This window comes from Platalea leucorodia, assembly GCF_965183815.1.
Source record: "Platalea leucorodia genome assembly, chromosome: 10".
NCBI classification, from domain to species: domain Eukaryota; kingdom Metazoa; phylum Chordata; class Aves; order Pelecaniformes; family Threskiornithidae; genus Platalea; species Platalea leucorodia.
The window spans coordinates 22,249,017-22,267,762 of NC_138832.1; the positions used below are offsets into that span (position 1 = coordinate 22,249,017).

The 18,746-nt window shown below is 39.6% G+C and overlaps 1 protein-coding gene across 1 annotated transcript in view; it reads left to right on the plus strand.

Moving 5' to 3' along the window:
* Positions 1 to 16,542: 16,542 nt before the first annotated feature.
* ZDHHC15 (zDHHC palmitoyltransferase 15) overlaps positions 16,543 to 18,746 on the plus strand; it is a gene marked incomplete at its 3' end in the record, with an annotated part of 129,325 nt that continues 127,121 nt past the window's right edge. Inside the window, exon 1 of the mRNA XM_082323011.1 lies at positions 16,543 to 16,668. The remainder of the gene's footprint in view (positions 16,669 to 18,746) is intronic.

Genomic DNA, 18,746 nt, shown 5'->3' on the forward strand with positions numbered 1-18,746 from the left:
GGTATTTCAGGGGCAGAGACCGTATCTTATTTATTGCTTTTATGAGTCATTTAGTTCATTTTTGGATGCTTGACAGATAATAATGTGTTTGATTGCATCATGTGGTATACCAGGTCTGTAGGAAAACAGACTTTCAACTCTCTAATGAAGTCTGAAGTTTGATTTACTGTTTACTCATTCGACAGCAGATGCTAGCCAGAATTCAGATCATTTAAATTCTATGAACTGACTAAGCCAAAGGCAATATAAAATCAAGTATCATCGGTGTACATCTAATAGTTCACACAATGTAACGCTGTCTAGATTTTCATCATTAATGTTCCTGGACTAAACACGGAGCACTGGATAGAAGAAAACCTGGACAGGTTTCAGCTGGAAAATACTCATAGTATCTAAATGTTCTATAGAATAACATGTTAATGGTTGTCATTTTGCAGTAGTTCTTGTACTATCCATGTTTCCCAGTTGTTGACCCCTACTGTAAATAATCTGGAAAAAAAAAAAAAACAACCCCAAAACACCCCCACATCCCCCCAGTTTGTTCTTGTGTGGGCTTTGGAAAGCTGTAGTTGTGGAAACATCAGCAAATTAATTCCTAACAGAAATAATTGAGCTGACAGCTAAAGAGATGCTCACTTTCTCAAGCACTTAAAAGAAAAAAAATTGTTTTATTTTTAGTCTCCGTTCTTAATTTTCCCATTGAGTGAAGCCGAGTCTAGTGCAGAAAGTTATGCACTGCTGGGATGCTGTTGGCCAGACCTGGGGACATGATGTTCAGTCTAAACAGCAGAGCGAGGAGTACTGTATTCTTTTTCCTCCGCAGGGACCCGACAGTATAGTTCATAAAAGACATAGTTGTGGGGCACATGTCAAGCCAAGTAAATTTGATCAAGTCGTTGCTTGTCATACGAGCAATGAACCCAACAACGTCCATGGATGTAGAGTGTCAGAAATGCAAGGCACGCAATGCCTTTGGTTAAACTCTTGTGCAAGAAGCGAGTTAACGTGGTTTGTCTTACTGTCGTAATGGGGTTGCTACAGTTTAATTAATTTGAGGAGGTGCTTTGGGATCGAACTCTCCAATCATTAGTTTCAAACACAAAAAGATGGTCTCTCTGCTTGGCTTGGTTCCTGTGGACTAATGCCGCAGTGACAAAAGCCAGTATTCAGGTTGGTGCTAACCAGCGCTATTCTTAGTTCCAGAAGAAGAGAGGACACAAAGATAGAGCTTCTTTCTCTCGGATCAGGACTATAATTAACTTGCTGTAGCTTACCAGCCTACTGTCAATTGGCTGAGCTGTGGCAAGTGAACATGAGTCTGCTCGAAGGCTGTCATAGGTGGGTACCAAAGTGTATGGGGATGGCTTTCAGCAGGAGATTTCCCTTTATGAAACTAAATAGGAGAAGCAGAGCATTAGAAGCTTCCCCTCCAAACACAGGCCTGCAAAGCAAATGCGTGTGGAATGCAACTATGGGCAGCAGAATGTCATTGTTTGAAGGTGAAAGCGAGGAAGAAAGAGGATGAGGGAAATGGCAGAAGGGAGACAACAGATGTAGTCATAAGAGCTCTGGTAGGTAGGAGGGGAAAGCTGAGAAGGAAGGAGTGCCTGGGAGCGAATGCCACCTAGAAAGAGGCTGGAGTTGGTGAACAGACAACTACTCTTGATTCCTGCTGCCTGTAGGAATACGTAACTTCATATGATCTTTGCGAGTGGGGAGGGCGTGCAGTAAAGATACTTGGCTCTATCAACGATTTCCTGTCTTGATTCATTCAGATGTCTAAGACCCTGAAGTCTGCCAACTTATTTAGGTCACAAAGAAGAAATGATAATCAGGAGATGCTTGAGAAACTCAAAAATTTCCAGAAAGTATTATGACTAAACTTGGAGATTTCATGAGGAGAAGTAGAATAATGAGTAAAGTTTTCCCAGAAGGGACCAAAGAGTGCTTGTTGCAGTGTCTGGATAGATGGCGAAACCCAGCTATAATGCAGCAGTGTGAAATGTTGGGGACAGATCTGTGGTTCCTCCCGTTAGTAAAGAAGTTCAGTGGCAAACAGGAGACCAGAGACTTCTCAGCAGAGATTAGCGATGTCAAAGGGTTAAGGAAGTAAAAGAACTTAAATGGGATGGAACATTTATTGAACTTTTTTGGTAACGAGGGGATTTCCAAGGGGGAGAGGTCAAATTGGTTAAGTCCAAATAATGCAAAACTGACTTAATGTATTTGATTCTAACCTGTATCGTATCTCAGTTGAATGGCTGGACAGAGTCACCCAAGTCAAGCAATGCTGCAGAATTTACTCTGTGAAGAGGCTTGTGCCATGTAATGCCGGCACTGGGTATGGGTTTTGAGGTCAGCCGTCAATTCCAACATAGCTAAATACTAGCAAGAGAAGTGGGAGACCATCTGGTTAGGTCTGATTCAGTATCTTGCAGCTTGAGAACTTCCCATCTTGCCACCTTCCTTTCTAGGGAATAGGTGTCTAGCTGCTGTTGCTCAGTTGCGTTTTGACTTCCAGAGCAAGGTCAGGAAGGGGACACCAAAGGTGCCCCCAGGAGACCGTAGAACTTGCCACTAAATTTTAACCATTCCTTGGAGAAGTTAGAAGAAATTGTCGTTAATGAGGGTGATGGAAGCTGGAAACTATTTTTGTACGACTTCGTCTTTTCATACCTGATCCTAATCCAGCTCATGACGCATGTGAAGATTTACAGAAATAATCTATTGTCTGTGAAAACAAGGAAAAGTATCAGTGATGCAAAAAATGGAAGGGAACAGGTCAGCTAAATGCTATACCTGTAGGAAAAATGGATTACTAGAACAAGGACTTTTACAAATACAGAGTGAGGCAGAACAAAGTGTCACAAACATGCAGCCCTCTCCCAGCTCAATGAAAAGACAGCGATGAAGCTCAGAAAGCAAAGTTCTGAGATACCAGTACCAATACCTTTAGTTAAGTGGCCAGTTAAATACCATCACTGAGGGTTAAACTCTGAATGTATAATGAGATCTTTGCTCTATATGGTACTAGTTCAGCAAGAGTTACTAGGCTGCAGTATCCAATACTACTGAAGAGAAGTTCCAAAACTGAGTTATCTAATTGGCTTCAGATAAAGGCACTGTTTGGGGACCTATGCCCATCCAAAACTTGAACTGGTTTTCAAAATGGATTTCTGGAATTTAAAAAGAAACCTCGGTAGCTATGAAAATGAATGAATGAACTGGTATATTATTTTGACTAATATCTTCATAAAAATTCCAGATATATTCAGGGATTAAAAGCTTCAATAATGTGGCTCAGATGAAGGAGGTGATTTGTAGGGGATTGGGTTTTTAGGTTGCATTTTTTGTTGATAAATTGTTGTGTTTCAAAGGGCACAAGGCATAATAGTACTATAACTGTTGCTTCTGAGAAAAGATAAAGGGAATATCTGAAGGTTATTTTGAAATCTGTAATCATAGCTGTGGAAGTTCAAATATTTTCCATTCAAACTGAAATAATTCAAATTTCCAAATTTCAGCTCAGTTCTTGGATCAATAGTAAGTAGTAATATTCTGTTTGGGTTATCAGAAGGCTTGTTCCAGAGATTTCATATTTAGTTATATTAGACACAATCCCAAGCTTACAGAAGTAATGCTTCATTCCGGTAAGTACTACTGCTATTATCCAAAATGTTACGCATGTGAGGAAAAACATTTATAGGGTAATCTAGGAAGATTCAGATAACTCTCTTACTCATTATAATTGTTTATATCGTATGTCAAAATTCCCTAGAGAGTGCTGGAAACTTTATCCGTATATCTGTGTACACACTCAACCTGCTCTTCACTTTTCCTTTCTAACTACATACATGTTTCTTGCTGTTATAACAGCGCTAGTCATGTATACCATAGGTCATCGTGAGCCGCCAGGATAATGTTCTCCATATGTCAAGATGTTTGTAAAGAAACAATTTGAGTTAAAGCACTCTGTCAGACCAAAGTTTTCTGAAATGTGTGGTTGCATTGCAACCACACAAGTGTTGGATTAATGGCCAGGTCACTTTTCTAGACATTGAATAAGTAGTTTCTAAGAAACAAACCCAGAAAGAGCAGGCAAAATTATGTTTTCACTAAAGCCTGCGATAGGGTTTACAGCGTTTTAAGTAGGGTTGGTATTTGCTTCTTGCTTAATGGTGGTATCTTGATTTGTAGTTCCTGCCAGGACTTGGTCTCGTATAGTTTCTGACCACATCTGTTCAAAGCCAGAGGACTAGCTGGCAAAGGAGAAGAAATTCTTTCAACAGCTCTTTGAATAAGGATCAGCTACTTTTAATTTACCATGGGATGAAAACATTTACACGGCGTTACCACAGCACAGGTGATGTACCCTAAAGGTTCATAACCTAGTTTACCCTGTGCTAACTTGTTCACATATCCGTGTTTTAATTTTATGGTAGCTGCTTTATTGTGTGAATCAGCTGTAATTAGCATGAACAACATGTTCGTGTCATGTAAGGGAAACAAATCCTATTTTAAGAAAATTTTCATTAGATTAAATATCATTATGGTGAAACACACAATTCTGTAACTTCCTCTGAATGCTTAGCAAACAGCATTTCTAATTAAACAAGTTTTGCTTGCCCTGTGTTCCTCTTTGTATTACACAAATGATTGGAGCAGAAAATGGTTATTAAAGCCAGGAGTGTGCCTAATAACTGGTGTGATAGAAAAGCAAATTGGTAGCTCAGTACCTTTTTAAAACAGCTGTAAAGTTTTTACTTGGTAGCAGAAGTCAATTGATTTTTTCCTTTCTTCCCTACTTTGCTTTTGGTCTGTAGTCCGAGCATATTTTTCTTTTCCTGCCACAGCTGTCTGCAAAAGAGCCAGGTTCAGCAGCTCACACCTGTGTAAGCATTTGAGGTAGAATGGTGTGAATTAGCCAAAAGCTGCTCAGCTGAAACTGTTATGCACCGAGGTGACTGAGGAGGGAGCTGCTACCGGGAAGGGTTTCCTGCCATATAAACTAAAAATAGTTTTTAAAATCTAGATCTCTGATTTTTCACTTTGACAGTGTTGTGTGTATTTGGGGCTTTTTCTAGAGAGTTATGTGGGATTTTTATTACGTTGTCTAATTAGGATATCAGTAGAACTCCTTGGCTTCTGTTCTTGGAGGCTTTGTTGCTTTTATATATTCATGTGTTGCATCAATACAAGACAATTAACAACTGTGAACTTGAAATAAAAACTGAGCTTTCCAGAATGAGGTTGTCCATTTTTACCATTGCAAGTTTTACTTTCAGATATATCAAAATATCTCTTGACTTTTCACTTGGAAACATTTCTGAGAAACAAAGCGTTATCTGTGCTCATTTAGATAGGGCCACAGAAAAATCATGTCCCACTGTCGAACCTGCTCAATCCACAGAAAGGATATTTTTATTTCCAGATTTTCTATGAGTATGACTTAAGGAAGAAAATTAAATGGGAAGAGAGTGAGCGTGTTGCAAACGCACAGCTTAAACATCTCAGTTCTGTGGCCAGTTTCAGGTTCTATTTGTTGTTTATTTCTTGAGTTTTGTAGCTGCACAAGTGAACTGGTCTCTTTCTGCTTTGCAGTCCTACGCGTCTACCTTAGGCTTTCCTCTTCCTGAGAAATAAGTTTCTAGAGGCATGGAGCCTACAAGACATACCAATAGCCAGTGAAGCCCACCGCATAATAAGGACTACGCAGTGTATTAATACGTTAATGGGAGGGAAATTCCAGGTTTCCTATTGGTGTTTGTTGAACGCCTTTTCTGGGATCTCTGAAACTGAAGCAAACTCTAGCGATAGAAAGACCAAAAAACTGCAAGTGAGGACCCAAAACTTAGTTGGAGAGATTGTCATGTTTATCTAGCAGTTAACAAAACTTTCTTAAATAGAAGCTGTTCTCAAAATCTAGTCCAGATGAGGAACATAGAGCTTTTTTAGAAAATACAATCTATATGCGTAGAACATTTAATTTTTAATCCGCTAGCTTTGACCATGCACATTTTTACGTTAGTAGCTATGTGTATGAGCTCCATTGCACAAAAGTCAAAGTCCTCCTCCTTTGGAGAGGAAATGGTTTTGGTTCTTTCCCCGCTTGAATGCGTTGGAAGGGCAGAGTTGAAGCAGATAGCTTCTGCGAAAGGTGGTTGTTACTTACTATATTTGAGCACCACCTTGGCCTCGGAATGAGAATTGCTCTTGGGGAAAATGGCTGCTTTGGCAAAAGGAGAAAAACTGTTTCCTGGGATTAACAGCAGCTACTGCTGCTACTGTTATCTGGCTTTTGTATTTTTGCTGGCAAAAGTTACGGTCCTGCTTTATTTAATTCCAGTCAGCTAGTCTAATTCAATTCTGTGATGCAGTGGAGTCATGTTATTTATGGCTGATAATTGTCAAATAGAACAATTCATTAAGCTCCTGTATCAGCTGCTTCCTTCTTACTTCCTTTTAACTCAGTCTTGTGCATTCCTTCATTGCTATCTTAAAGATCTCATAACTGCCTGAAACTGCTCATTTTTATATTACCTTATGTGTTACTGAAGACCTTATTTTCACTGCCCGTTTTGGCTGGAAGTTTCATGATGCACGGGAGAAATTTTACTTGCAAAAACCATGTCTCAGTACTAAATGGTTTGAGAGGGACAGGGCGTAGTTCAGGGAGCGCAGTTCAGGGAGTAGTTCAGGAGCCCTTCTTTTCAATTCTAACTATTGAAGGTGACTGCCTGTATTAATAAATGATGTTATATCGGACTTAGGAGTTGGATGTGATTTTTCCTTATTGACATGTGGCTGATTATCTTTGTTTTATGTGGCTGGAGTTTGTCCAGTGAACTGTCATGGATAACTGTGAATATTTTATGTTAATAAATTCAAGCATGTTTCCAGGTTGGGTCACTAGTCAGCTAAGCTGGGACAGTCACTTGAGCGGGAGAATCTTCTGGGTTTACAGTACTTTGACGTAGTCCAGTTCAAAAGTTATAGACCCAGTTTTAGCAAAGTGCACCATTATTATAGGACAAAAAGAAGCTATGTACTATGTTAATTAAAAAAAAAAAACCAACCCAAAACAACCAAAAATAACCAAACCCAAAACTAGATACCGTAAGTAAACTCTGTGTAAGTTTATACCCTATGCAATATCACTGCCTTTACTGCAGATGTACAGAGAGTGAATCAGTACGGTGTTGGTTCCAGTCATTGCAATGATTCATTCTGTATTTCTTTTCTTTCCTTTCTCTCTCTTATTTTTTCAGCATGAATGTGGCACTTGCAGAAGTCAAGGAGAAAAAACATTTGGCTTTGGCAAGCATTGTGTGGGCAGGGAGTATAAAATTCCATAGACAGCTGTGCCAGTGTGCTTCAGTCCTAACTTACAACATTTCCTGCTGTTCCAGAACTGGGCCTGTCTTAGGGAGATTGCCAGTCATGACACTTTTTATGGTGGTTTTGTGCCGTGCACAAATGGGGACTAGAATGAAACCAGCGGACTAATTTTAGTTCATGATCTTAAGTTTTGAATCCAGGTCCGCAGAAGTGAAAGATTAGTGTGTATTAGCTCACTGAAAATTTGAGCCCATTCTCCAGCTGGACTGTCTTGACCACCTGCTAACTTGTTGATATGGTGAGAGATTAGGTTCTTTGGGTCCAATTCTGACCTCATGTACCCTGGTGTAACTTAAGTGGGTTCTGTAAAATCAATTTCAATCCTCTAATTTAAACTTTAACAAGGCCTAGATCTCTCTGCTTTTTATTATTTTAAGTAATACCATAGCACATTTCTTGTTGCTTCTATAATTTTTTTTTTTCCTTCCAGTTTCTCTGCTTCCTAAGCCATTCTCTATCTACTAGTCTTGTTTTCCATAATACCACCATAAAATAGCTTTCTGTGTTGACTGTCTGCCATGGTCTTTTATTCTTTCAGTGATCTAGAATATACCTAAAATTCTGTGCTCATCTTCTTGGTATTGCTCTTTCTCTGCCATAATGAAGTGTCATGGCAGTAATTCAGAGACAAGATAGAACATTCTGTTTTGTCCTTGCTTCAAAAAAGGAGAATATTGGTTGTATGAGAGAGTTCTGAAAAGGATGCCATGATCCACCTGCAGGCCAGCTACCTTATTTCAAATCCTTTGATGCTCTGTATGAGTCCTGAATGGAATTTGCCTGCCACCGGTTGTTTGACAGGCACTTTAAGCAAGTCCCAAGACTTGCTGGGAGCAAGAGGGAGAGACTGTCTCCTGGGTAAGTCACTGACCTGGAATGGCTTCATTTCCTTGCTCTGACACAGGTTTCCTCTGTGGTTTTGACCATATCACTTAATTACTCGAAGCCTGAATTTTCTTATCGCTATCCTGTCTAGAGATAACAGTGCCTCCTTGCATCCTAATAGCACTGGAAATAGGTGCGTGCCAGTTTGTTTGGCAAAACACACAAAGACCTTGTTGTTTCAGGCTGACTAAATCTGTGCATACCATCAACTCTGCTGACTTGTCCAGCATTTACAGAGGCACTCAGGTGGATTTTTAGAAATTAATTACAACTTTGTCTTGACTGCTTCGTGGCAAGAAGAAAAGAAAGATGCCAACATAATATTTTTTCTCTAATCTGAAGGCTGCTCTTAAACTGCTTGCAGTAATGGAATTGCTTATTAATTTCTAAAATTTTCTTATTTAGGAGAACTAATATTTGCCTATGTAGAGTAGAATAATGATTTAATTTTTTTATTTGTAATCTGGCACTACTATATTAGATGGTATTTCCTAAGACACATTCCCACGTAAAGAATTAAAAATCCTTATTCTTGACCTGAATAAAATTCAGATACCTGTATTCTTTTCAAATCTGGCTGAGAAAAGGGCTGTAAAAACCTCTTAAGAGCTGAATGCGAGGGTGCCATCTAGTGCTTCATTAATCAACACATTTACTGCAGCCTCCCCGTTCCCGCAGCTCTGTTATGCCTGTTCGCAAAGGCCTTGCTTAAAAAGCTTATTGCAAGTTCTGAAGGTAATTAATTGATGGTGAATGAGCCGCCTTCTGCTGACTCGAAGTGCTGAGGAATGGGACGGAAGAGAAAGATGAAACCATTTCCCCCTAAACTTTACATGATTTGAGTGAATTACTGTGAAATCCTGGACTGGAGTTGCAAGGAGAATAGGCAAAATATACAGGAGAAGTCACGACAGGTTGAACTTAAAGGATCTGATTCTTTACCTCGTAATGTTGTTTGAAAATTAAGAGATTGGGATACGTGTATTGATGCAAAAGCAGTGTGAGTAAAAAGAGGAAAAAAAACATCATGCTTCAATTAAAATGAGCATCTAGGAGTTTGGGAGCTAATCCAAGCTAGAGGAATCTCTTGACTCTTCAGTATAATCTGGACTTCCAAGTTCTGCAACTTTGCTCGGTGTTTTGGTGGTTCTGTCCATGAGCTCCATGAAAAAAACCTACTGAATCGGGAAAATGAAAAAAGTAACAGATTTCTTTTGTTTTTTTTTTAATTAAACTTTGAGCACATCACTGGTTGATGTGAGTTTAGCAACTGTTTAAATTTGTATACACTGCTTCACTTTTTTTTAAGTGAATGGCTAAATGGTACGACAGAAGCAGCTGGAGTTAAATAATGACAGAGATGTCAGTTTTGATCTTTAGCAGGATGTGATGTCACTGTGATAATACTGATTTCAATGACCTTTGAACTGTTTTTAATTAACACCACTGTTGGTGATGTTGGAACTGGGAGTGAAGATGTGCATTTAAAGCAGAATCTTGTGAATAACTTTATAAATACGGGCCCAACCTTTTCTTTCTGTACAATGAAGTTAACTTATTCTTTTTGAAAGGACATTAAAATGGAAGAAAAATCTGTAAGTACCTTTGACATCTCTTCAATGTATTTTTTACCTCTTAAAAAGAGTTTGTTGGGTTTTGGTTTTTGTTTTTGTTTTTTTTTAAAAAACCATCCAAATCTGCTTTCCCCATATCTATTCTGATGGTCTCTGAAACCCAGATTGGAAGCTTCCCTCTAATCTGATATTGCATGTTTCTGCGTGTTTGCTTTCTGACTGGGCTGCTCACATGCTAAATTTTCTCCTTGTTATCCTCAAGGAAGTGGTTTCGAATAACGAAGTAAAAGCCCTTCCTTAAGAGAACTGGTCACCAGCCCAATTAAAGAGGAGCCTCCCCTACCTCATCCTGGCGAGCAGAATGTTTTTCTGGCATAGAAGTTCTCCAGTCACGCCAAATAACCACTATGGGATTTCTAAGGCCCTAATGGCTTTTGAAAAAAATACAGTATGTAAGCCATTAAAGTACTGGCTCTGGAACTGTTTCCCAAGTAGATCTGTGTGGAAGCAAATGGCAACTGTTGCATTTTGACAGTCTTAAAGCTTTTACTTTAATCTCTTGTCCCTCTTAGAAATTTCCTATTAGAGGATCTCAAAGTATCTTATAAGTACTAGTGAATTAAGCCCTGTAGCTTGGCTGAATCCCACTTCGTATTAACTTACTGAGTGATTACAAGTGAATCACTTTTCACAAATGCAAAATAGGAATTACAGTACTTGGATGATAATTTATTTGGTACAAGTCTGTGTTTTGTTCCATTCTACAACAGCTAGCACAGCAGGGGCACGATTCTAGACTCAGTCCCAAGGTGCTACCACAACCCAGTTACTGCACTGAAGGTAGCGCTGCCTTTATCAGTGCTAGTATGGGACTTGATACTCAGATGTCATGATGGAGCATCGTCAAAATTAATTGGAATAGAATGAAATAATGCATATGAAGTAGTTTTGGTTTAAACTTCTACTGTAGAAGATCTCACATACTTTAAAGTGAAGGATGCTTACCTTCTGCGGTGATGAATATATCGCAGATAGTTATGATTTGTTTAACATCCTGCCCCCAATGAATAGCCAGATTCTTCATCTGTTTGAATCACTTGTGGCATTGCATAAGCTTCAAGAAGTACATGGATACTGTTTTCGGATAACAATTCTTTTGGAGCAAGTTACTGAAAGCTATGAAAACCAAGGTTGAACCAAGGTTCATTCTTATGAACAGGCATTCTCATCAAAAGAAGGGAAATGAAGGAAACACTGAATGAGTGAGGGCTTTGGAGTGCTGCTCAACCCATTTGGCTAGTAACTTAAGTCAAAAGGATTTAATTTTGTAACATTCAGCCTAAGTATGAGATTGTCTTCAGTGCTACACCCTGCTACGTGGGGCCGCCACTGTGTAGCTCAGAAATAATCGTGTAGGTCTAATGAAGACTCTGGCATGGAGGTCTACAAAGAAATCTATTTCAGTGTGAGTATGGCAGAGGAGATCTTGACACTGGAGAAGGACTTATCAGTAGAAGTTTACTAAATGTGGTCTTTGAGCTGTATCATCAGGTCATTCTGAGAACACAGCCTTGTGGGGAAGAGTGCTGTGAAGGAGATGAACCAACTGAATGCCAAGTGTATTGTGAACACTGTTCCTGTAGTCCCCATTTTCGGTTCAAGTCAGGCCAGGGATGATGATGAAGTAGCCCTCTGTGACAGGGTTTTGTGATGTGTTACAAGCCAGGCTGTTTTGTAAGTGAATATGTAATTACTTTGGGGGGGGTGGGGGTGGAAATCTCATCAGAGCTACACCAAAGGTGTATCAAAACTCCTTTTCTTCATAGCACCCAGCTCTGAAGAAACCTTAATTGTAGTGGGTGGTTGGGTTGACTAACATCCCAGCTCAGCACACCCCAAAGAAAGTTGCCCAAGTACATCTCTTTTAAAATTTGCTCTCGGGTGGTAGTTTTCAGTGGAGAATGGAAACTGAGCTCTGGCAAATTTTCTCATGCAAACGATTGGTTAGCTGAAAGTTAGGTATGTGGAACAATAAGGTCTGAGATTTAGAGCTCTACATGGCAGCGACCTTGCTGAAACTGAAAAATTGGTCTGCTTCAGCCACCCCAGAGCTCAGTGATGTTGCCTGGAGAGCTGGCCATTTAAACAGAGTCAGCTTGGAAGTCTGGTTTTGGATTTTAACCAATCTTCTAACAAGCAAGAGTCTTGGGTTTTGGCCTGGGCTCCTTCTGTGTATAATGAGAAGCATTTATAATGTTGCAGTGTTCATTTCAGGATGGGATTAATGAATACTCCTGTTTAACAGGGAATGGAAACCCCATCTGATTTTCTTGGAAGTTCATATGATGCATTCTGTTCTTCAAGGAAGAGCCTACTTTTCTTTCTTGTCTTCATCTTTGCCCAAACCCAAGACTCTTGCTTAGTTTAAATTTCATTATGAGAAATAGCTAACCTCCTTCCTTTCTCTTTCTGAATTCAATTGCTGTGCTAAAAGATTTTCATGGGAGACAAGGAAACGGTGAATTTTGGATTACACAACTTTCTGATGAAAATTGCTATACATATTGAAACTTGTTCTTGGTTATATGTTGGTTTTTTGGAAGAAATAGATTTGCTTTTTTCCCACCTCTGGAAAGCCACATTCTATTAAAGAGGTTATGTTCTTATTGGGAAATATTTTTTACTTTACTCTTGCAGGTGACACATTATCACTACCAGCTAGAATGGAAGTGCCCATGGATTTTTAAAGAGAGAGGGCATCTAAGTGTGCCTAATGTCTTCTAGAGAAGGACTTTGAGAGCAGCTAAACTTAGATTAGATATTGCATTGCTTCATTTTGATGGATTAATAAAGAGATGAGGGGCTTAGAAGGAAATTGTATCTCACGCAGATTGTTTAATGCTGAAAAATCCCACGGCACTTTGTGCCAGCTGTTGAACGCTCATGAGATCTATACAATTATTAACCACAAGAATCAAAGATACCATAAAAGGGAATATAGTTACCTAACTTGAAATGTTGCTAGGTTTTACATTTATAGTCCTACTCCTTGAAAAAATGCTTGGGCTTTTGCTCAGCTTCTGCGTTTTGCTGTTTGAGAGAATGCTGCTTATTTCAAAGCCTTACTGATGATGGTGGCAGTGAAAAGATGGATGGAGCAGAGATGCCATGGGGTCAGTAATAATTATCTGCAGCTACTTTGGGGGTTATTTTGAATTAAAATCGTAATACCTTTAACGACATAGCATTCTTAGAACCATGCTAGGCCATTGCCTGAGCACTGAGTTGGAGGAGAAACTGCAGGGCATTGCATTGATAAAGAAGAGGTGGGAACAAGATGAGAACTGCTCTGGGGAGGGATTTAAGCTAAAGTCAGTGGCATAAAGCCAGTGCTAGATTATGGCAAGCAGCCCTAGTGTAATAAGATTAAAGTATGGGGGAGATCCCATATTTTAGACTGCTTAACTTCAGAGAGCACTTACAGGAACGTGTGTCCTGGCAAGGACGACTGAAGTCAGCGAATCAGCAGCTGTGAAGCGGTGCCATGCTATACAAAAAGAATCATTAGTGACCTACTTAGCTTGTCCTGTTCTGAACTTGTGCAGCTTGGCGGGTTCTTCTTTGTGTGTCCTGCATACACAGCTTTCTCTTCTTGAATTTAAAGGAAGGGGTAGGTAAGGAAATAATCAGAGACACTAACCTGTGAGTGCTCCCTAATTGCACTTGACTGTATGGTCCCTGCAGCTGCAGACGTTACCAAGCTTGGTATTGTCTAGTTGCTCAGAATGGTGTTTTTTCACTGTTAGTACAGTTTGCTTTGGCTTGCTGATGAGTAGATATCTATGGAAAGCCACGGTGCCCAGCCAAAGACCTATTTTTGTCCTGAATCAATATAGCTTTGCAAGTGCAGGTCCAGGATCAACAGAGATTCATGGAAACTTTTGCTATACGCCTAGCAGCAAAGGTTTTGTGCTCTCCAGAAATTGCTTTGTCTTTCTTATCTGTACGTTCTGAGTAAAGCACAAACCAGTTAAGGGGGAAGTGGAGGGAATATTAAATCTGTGCGATATTTCTGGAACGAATGAGACGTTCTGGCACCTACAGTATAATCCTTATTGAACTTTTCCCCACTTCAGCTCCAGCACAGGTGTGCAGTCAAGACACAGCTGCTACCAGATGGCTTTAAATTTTCAGAGCTGTTAAAGAAGAATCCAGAATAACACAGGGAGAAAAGACATCCGTCTGCTTTCATAACTAAAGAAAAAAGATTATGTGTTATGTTTGCAACTTTTTTGTATTTTAATGCACAACTGCTTTAAAGAAAAGGTGAGAGCTTACCCCAATGGGGAAAGTTAGTCATAAAGAAGTGAACTGGCTTGTTCTGTAAAGCACGTAACTGTTGGGATAAAGTTGGGAAAGCAACCTAGACATTCCATGGTCTTTCTGTAATCACCAGCAGATAACTGTCCAGCCTGATTCCCGCAGGCTGATAAAGCAGATTGGTCCAACCAGTGAGCTGCAAGACCTGAATTCCAAAGCATCTTCCAGGCTGCATTGCCTGCTCGTGGATGGAAATGGCACGGGCTGGCACGGGAGTCTCTACATTCTTTATCTGCCTTGGTGCTGACACGGGAATTATTAATTACTCTAGATAAGGTGTGAGGTCTTATAGCATAGGACCTTGTTTTATCCAGCGAAAAGCAAATGCCTAGGGAAAAATATTACAATATTACTTTAGGGATACTTCCGCCAAACTTTCTCCCAAGAATTTGGGGTTCAAGAACTGCTTCAGACAGACTGTACTTTAAAACCCTCTGAATTTCTTTCATTAACTTCCCTGATCTTCCTTTGAACCTCTGTAAACTTTTAGCATAGACAGTGTCTTGTAGCGAAGTGTTCCACTGCTTAACTATGGGTTGTGTACTGCGAAACCAAGGAGCTGTGTAAAATTCAGACGTATCAATATTTTCAACAGGAGCCTAAATTCCTGTTTCCGAGCACGCTGGAAGAACTTTTTGGCAAGTTGAGAACCCTGATGCTCTTTTTGCGTGAGCTGTATTGGGAGCCATAAACGAAGTATTCTGAGATTTTGGGGGTTTTTTTGACCTATAGCCATACTGAGAGAACATTTATAAGAGTTAGCCGTGGACAAACTGTTTCGTTAACCCTTGTGTCTTTGTTATAAGTAAAGCAGGAAAAGCATCTGTTCTTCCCTCTTATACATGGAATATGGGAACAGTGAGAGAACAGTTTCTCGCCTGTTAAAGCTGTTCCACTTTGCATAAAAAATGAAGGTTCCCTGTATTGTGTAAAGGTAGAGTGACTGAGTCTCTGGTTTTGTCACTGGGCTCTCACGTGAGGCGAGCTGGGCGTTCCAGCCCCTGCGAGCAGCACCATTTGTGTTCAGTTACAAGGCTCGTTTGACTGCCTTAGGGGGTAGGAGAGAGGGATTCAAAGCTTTCTGCTGCAGTTTCCTGTACAGCTATTTTAACACTGTTCTACAGGAGAAAAAAAGATGTGTGTGGTGTGTGCGCAGTGGGAAGGGGAGCTGCAGCTGACTTGCCTTTGAAATAAAGCAATGAACCTCTGAGAACTCTTGGAAGTTTGTATCATGGTGTGTTTTTTTAGTAGCAAGTAGAATTGAATATCCTCCTCCAATAATCTTTTCTCTCTCTCGAATAATTCATTGTAATATCTTTCTAAAAATAACTCAATCAGCCCAGATAAACCTGGTCCTGAAAATTTCAAGCCTATGTCACGGTGTGTAGGATTATGTGCCATATTAATGTGTTATGAGAGAAATAACATAGATTATGACAAATTTAAGAAAGACTTTGAGACTGACTTAGCAATGCTGATGCAATTTAGCGTAAATAAATGCCGCACAAAATTATGCATGTGCAGAAATGATAATACTACCTTCACGTGTAAAATGTGATCCTTACCACGTAAAGGCAAGGTCTTGGGGGTGATGACAACGGTTCCATGGAAAGATCTTCTCAGTACCGGGCAACAGTTGGGGGAAGAAAGTAAATCAATTATTGTGAATTGGTAGTATTGGCTTAGAGATAAGTCTGTGACTTGCCTACTTCTACCTGACTACTACCTGTATCTCTAAAAGGATCTAAAAGAAGTGAAAATGTAACAGGGAAGGACAAAAAAAGGGGGGGGGGGGGGGAAGAGTGGAACAGCGTCAGTATTAGAAATGAGTGAGCTCTTCAGTCTGGAAAGAAATAAAGAAAATGGTGGATATTTGCATGGCTGTTCGTGGCACAGAGGGGTTCAAGTGTTCATTACTTCTAATATAATACTAAGGGATATCATATGAAGCTAATAGGGACCCATTCAAAGTGGGAGAAAAGGAGGTTCTTCACATGATGGGTAGGAGACTTGTAGAACTTGCCAAAGGACGTTGTGGCTGCTACAAGCTTATGGAGGTTTCGGAAGAGACAGAGCAAGCTCATGAAAGAGAAGCCTATTGAAGATTAATAACTTGGAGTTGAAAATAGGTCAAGGCTGGGAAAGAAGGGTAGTGTGATATACTTACCTTGATTTCATTCCTTATTAGATATCCAGTTAACACAATTAATTGAGATAGGCTGGATGGACCTTTGAGCTGATCTAATGTGCAATCTTAAATGTGTTTCTCTTCTCAGTTCTGCCTGTGTTGTCATTTCCAGCTGTGTAGAGTGGATAAAAAAAACCTTCTGCTCCAGTCGAATGATCACAGTTGATCTGTCTGCACAGATATTAAAAAAATACCCAGCTCTCTGCTACACTGTCTGCATCACAGGCGGCCACGGGCGGACAGGTAAGCAGAACACATCTAGAAGAGATACTGGTAAAGAAAAGGTCTTCCTATTGCAGGTGTCATTTCCAGCTGGCTTTTTCAAGATCAGAGGAAAAATGCCAGCTCTCTTTGCTGGTTGTCTTTACTTTTGAAGCGATGCTTTCAGCAGAGCACCTGACTCTTCTGCTACAGCAGAATCTAAAGCCTTACAATGGAGAGGAAATAATAGCATTTTCTTAACTCTCTTTGGCCTTCCTCTGTGCCATTAGAGATTAATATTATCAGTGTTTTTTCAGTAATTCTGTTAAACAACGTTTCCAACAAAACTTATTCTTGGCGTTTCCTACAGATTTTACCAGAACTGACTCAATATGGCTCATGTTTTGTACAGTGGAACTTATGGCATGGTGGATTTTTTTTTCTAGAGAACTTGAAGTTAGGCAAGGGAACATTTAAAAAAAAAAAAAGAAAAATGGTGTGACTTCTAGTGTTTCTCGGTTGAATATTTTGGCATGTCATCTGTTCAAAATTGCTTAGTCTAAAAAGCCAGGTTTGTCTTAATTGAATGATATTGTCAGGAACCTAACCTTCACTAGTTGGGTGTTCAACCTGGGATTATTTTAGTTTTTGGGTGTGATACGTACTTCTGTTATCAAAATGGAGATTCGAAACTCAAAGTTGCCGTAATGAAAGAAAGATAAGTAGAGAACAACACTGAGAAGCAGGCCAGTGGGTGAAGAATGGGCTGTAGCTGGGGCCCTGTTATTTGGTAGATTGATCTTTGGAGAGCAGAAGCAACTTTGAAATATCTCAGATTCCCATGACTGGTGAAGGTTGTCTGAGATCCAGTATGTTGGGAAGTGCTTTTTCAGGAAAATTACTTTTCTTGATTGCAAAAGAAAAAAATAGGAGGTGTTTGCATCTCTTTCTAAGTCACCAAAATCAGAAGAGTTATTTTGGAACGGCTCCCCAGATGTGTATGGACTGCTGCTGTTGCTGCAGTTATACCGTAAGGTAAAGCATGGACATGTGAGTACCTAAACAGAGGGCTATGAAACTTTAGATGGAAAAACAAAATTTTAAATAAATTTTATCCCTGGAGATGCTCTAAAGAACATAAGATGTGTATTCCAGACTCCTTTGCTTCACCAGCCTGTGGAGCTGGATCTGACTCTCTTACTGAAAAGCCCCTAAACTTTTCGTATTCTTTGTCGAGGCTGTCCTTATCAATATTCTCTTCATTTATGTGAAAAATGAAATGGGTTTGCAGTTTGTAAGGTTGGTGAGAAATGGAGATAGAACGAAAAGTACTGGTTGTCAGTTATGGTACATTTTAATTGTTGCTTGTTTTTGTTTGTGGGTGGCTGTTTTCTTTGTTGGGTTTTTTTAATTGTTGTTGGCTGTTTGGTTTGCTTTGTTTAAGTTTCAAATTTACTTTAAAAGCATAGACTTCCCAAAGTTGTTCTAGTGTTTCTGGAGAATACTTGTTTGTTTTGTTTTATCGGGAGGAACAGATACTATTTCCACTAGTATTCAGCTCTGTGTTACTACTTTGACTAAAATGTTTCTGCAACTACTGCTTTTCTTCTTCCCTGGAACTGACTGGTTTCTGAAATTGAGCTTTGTAAGCTGATCATCTTGATAAGCTTCCCATCAAGTAAGGGAAAATGATACCCAAGTTTTTTAAAAAAAAAAAAAAATTAATTTGCTTCTGCCTTCTTTTTGTTGTGGTTCTGACAGCTTTTCCAAATCCTCTGTAACTGGGGGGATAAGTATCTTATCTTCAGTTGGACAATACAGGGGGGAAAAGAAATCTGAATTCTTACACAATGCAGTTATCTTTTAGGGAAGTCTCTACAGTATCAAAAGGAGTTGCTTTTTATTTTTTTTTAACACAGTGGAATGCATCAAATTACTTCCCATAACACTGAAATTATTATTATTCACCTCTGTTACTGGAGATCAGTGGGAACATTATGTTTCCTGGTGCCCAGCACTCTGGGTTTTCATGGAAAGAGGGCAAATGCTTTTATTTTTCCAATTTTTAAAGCTTTTTTGGACAGAGGAACTGGCAGAAATTGCCTTTTCTTTTCATATGA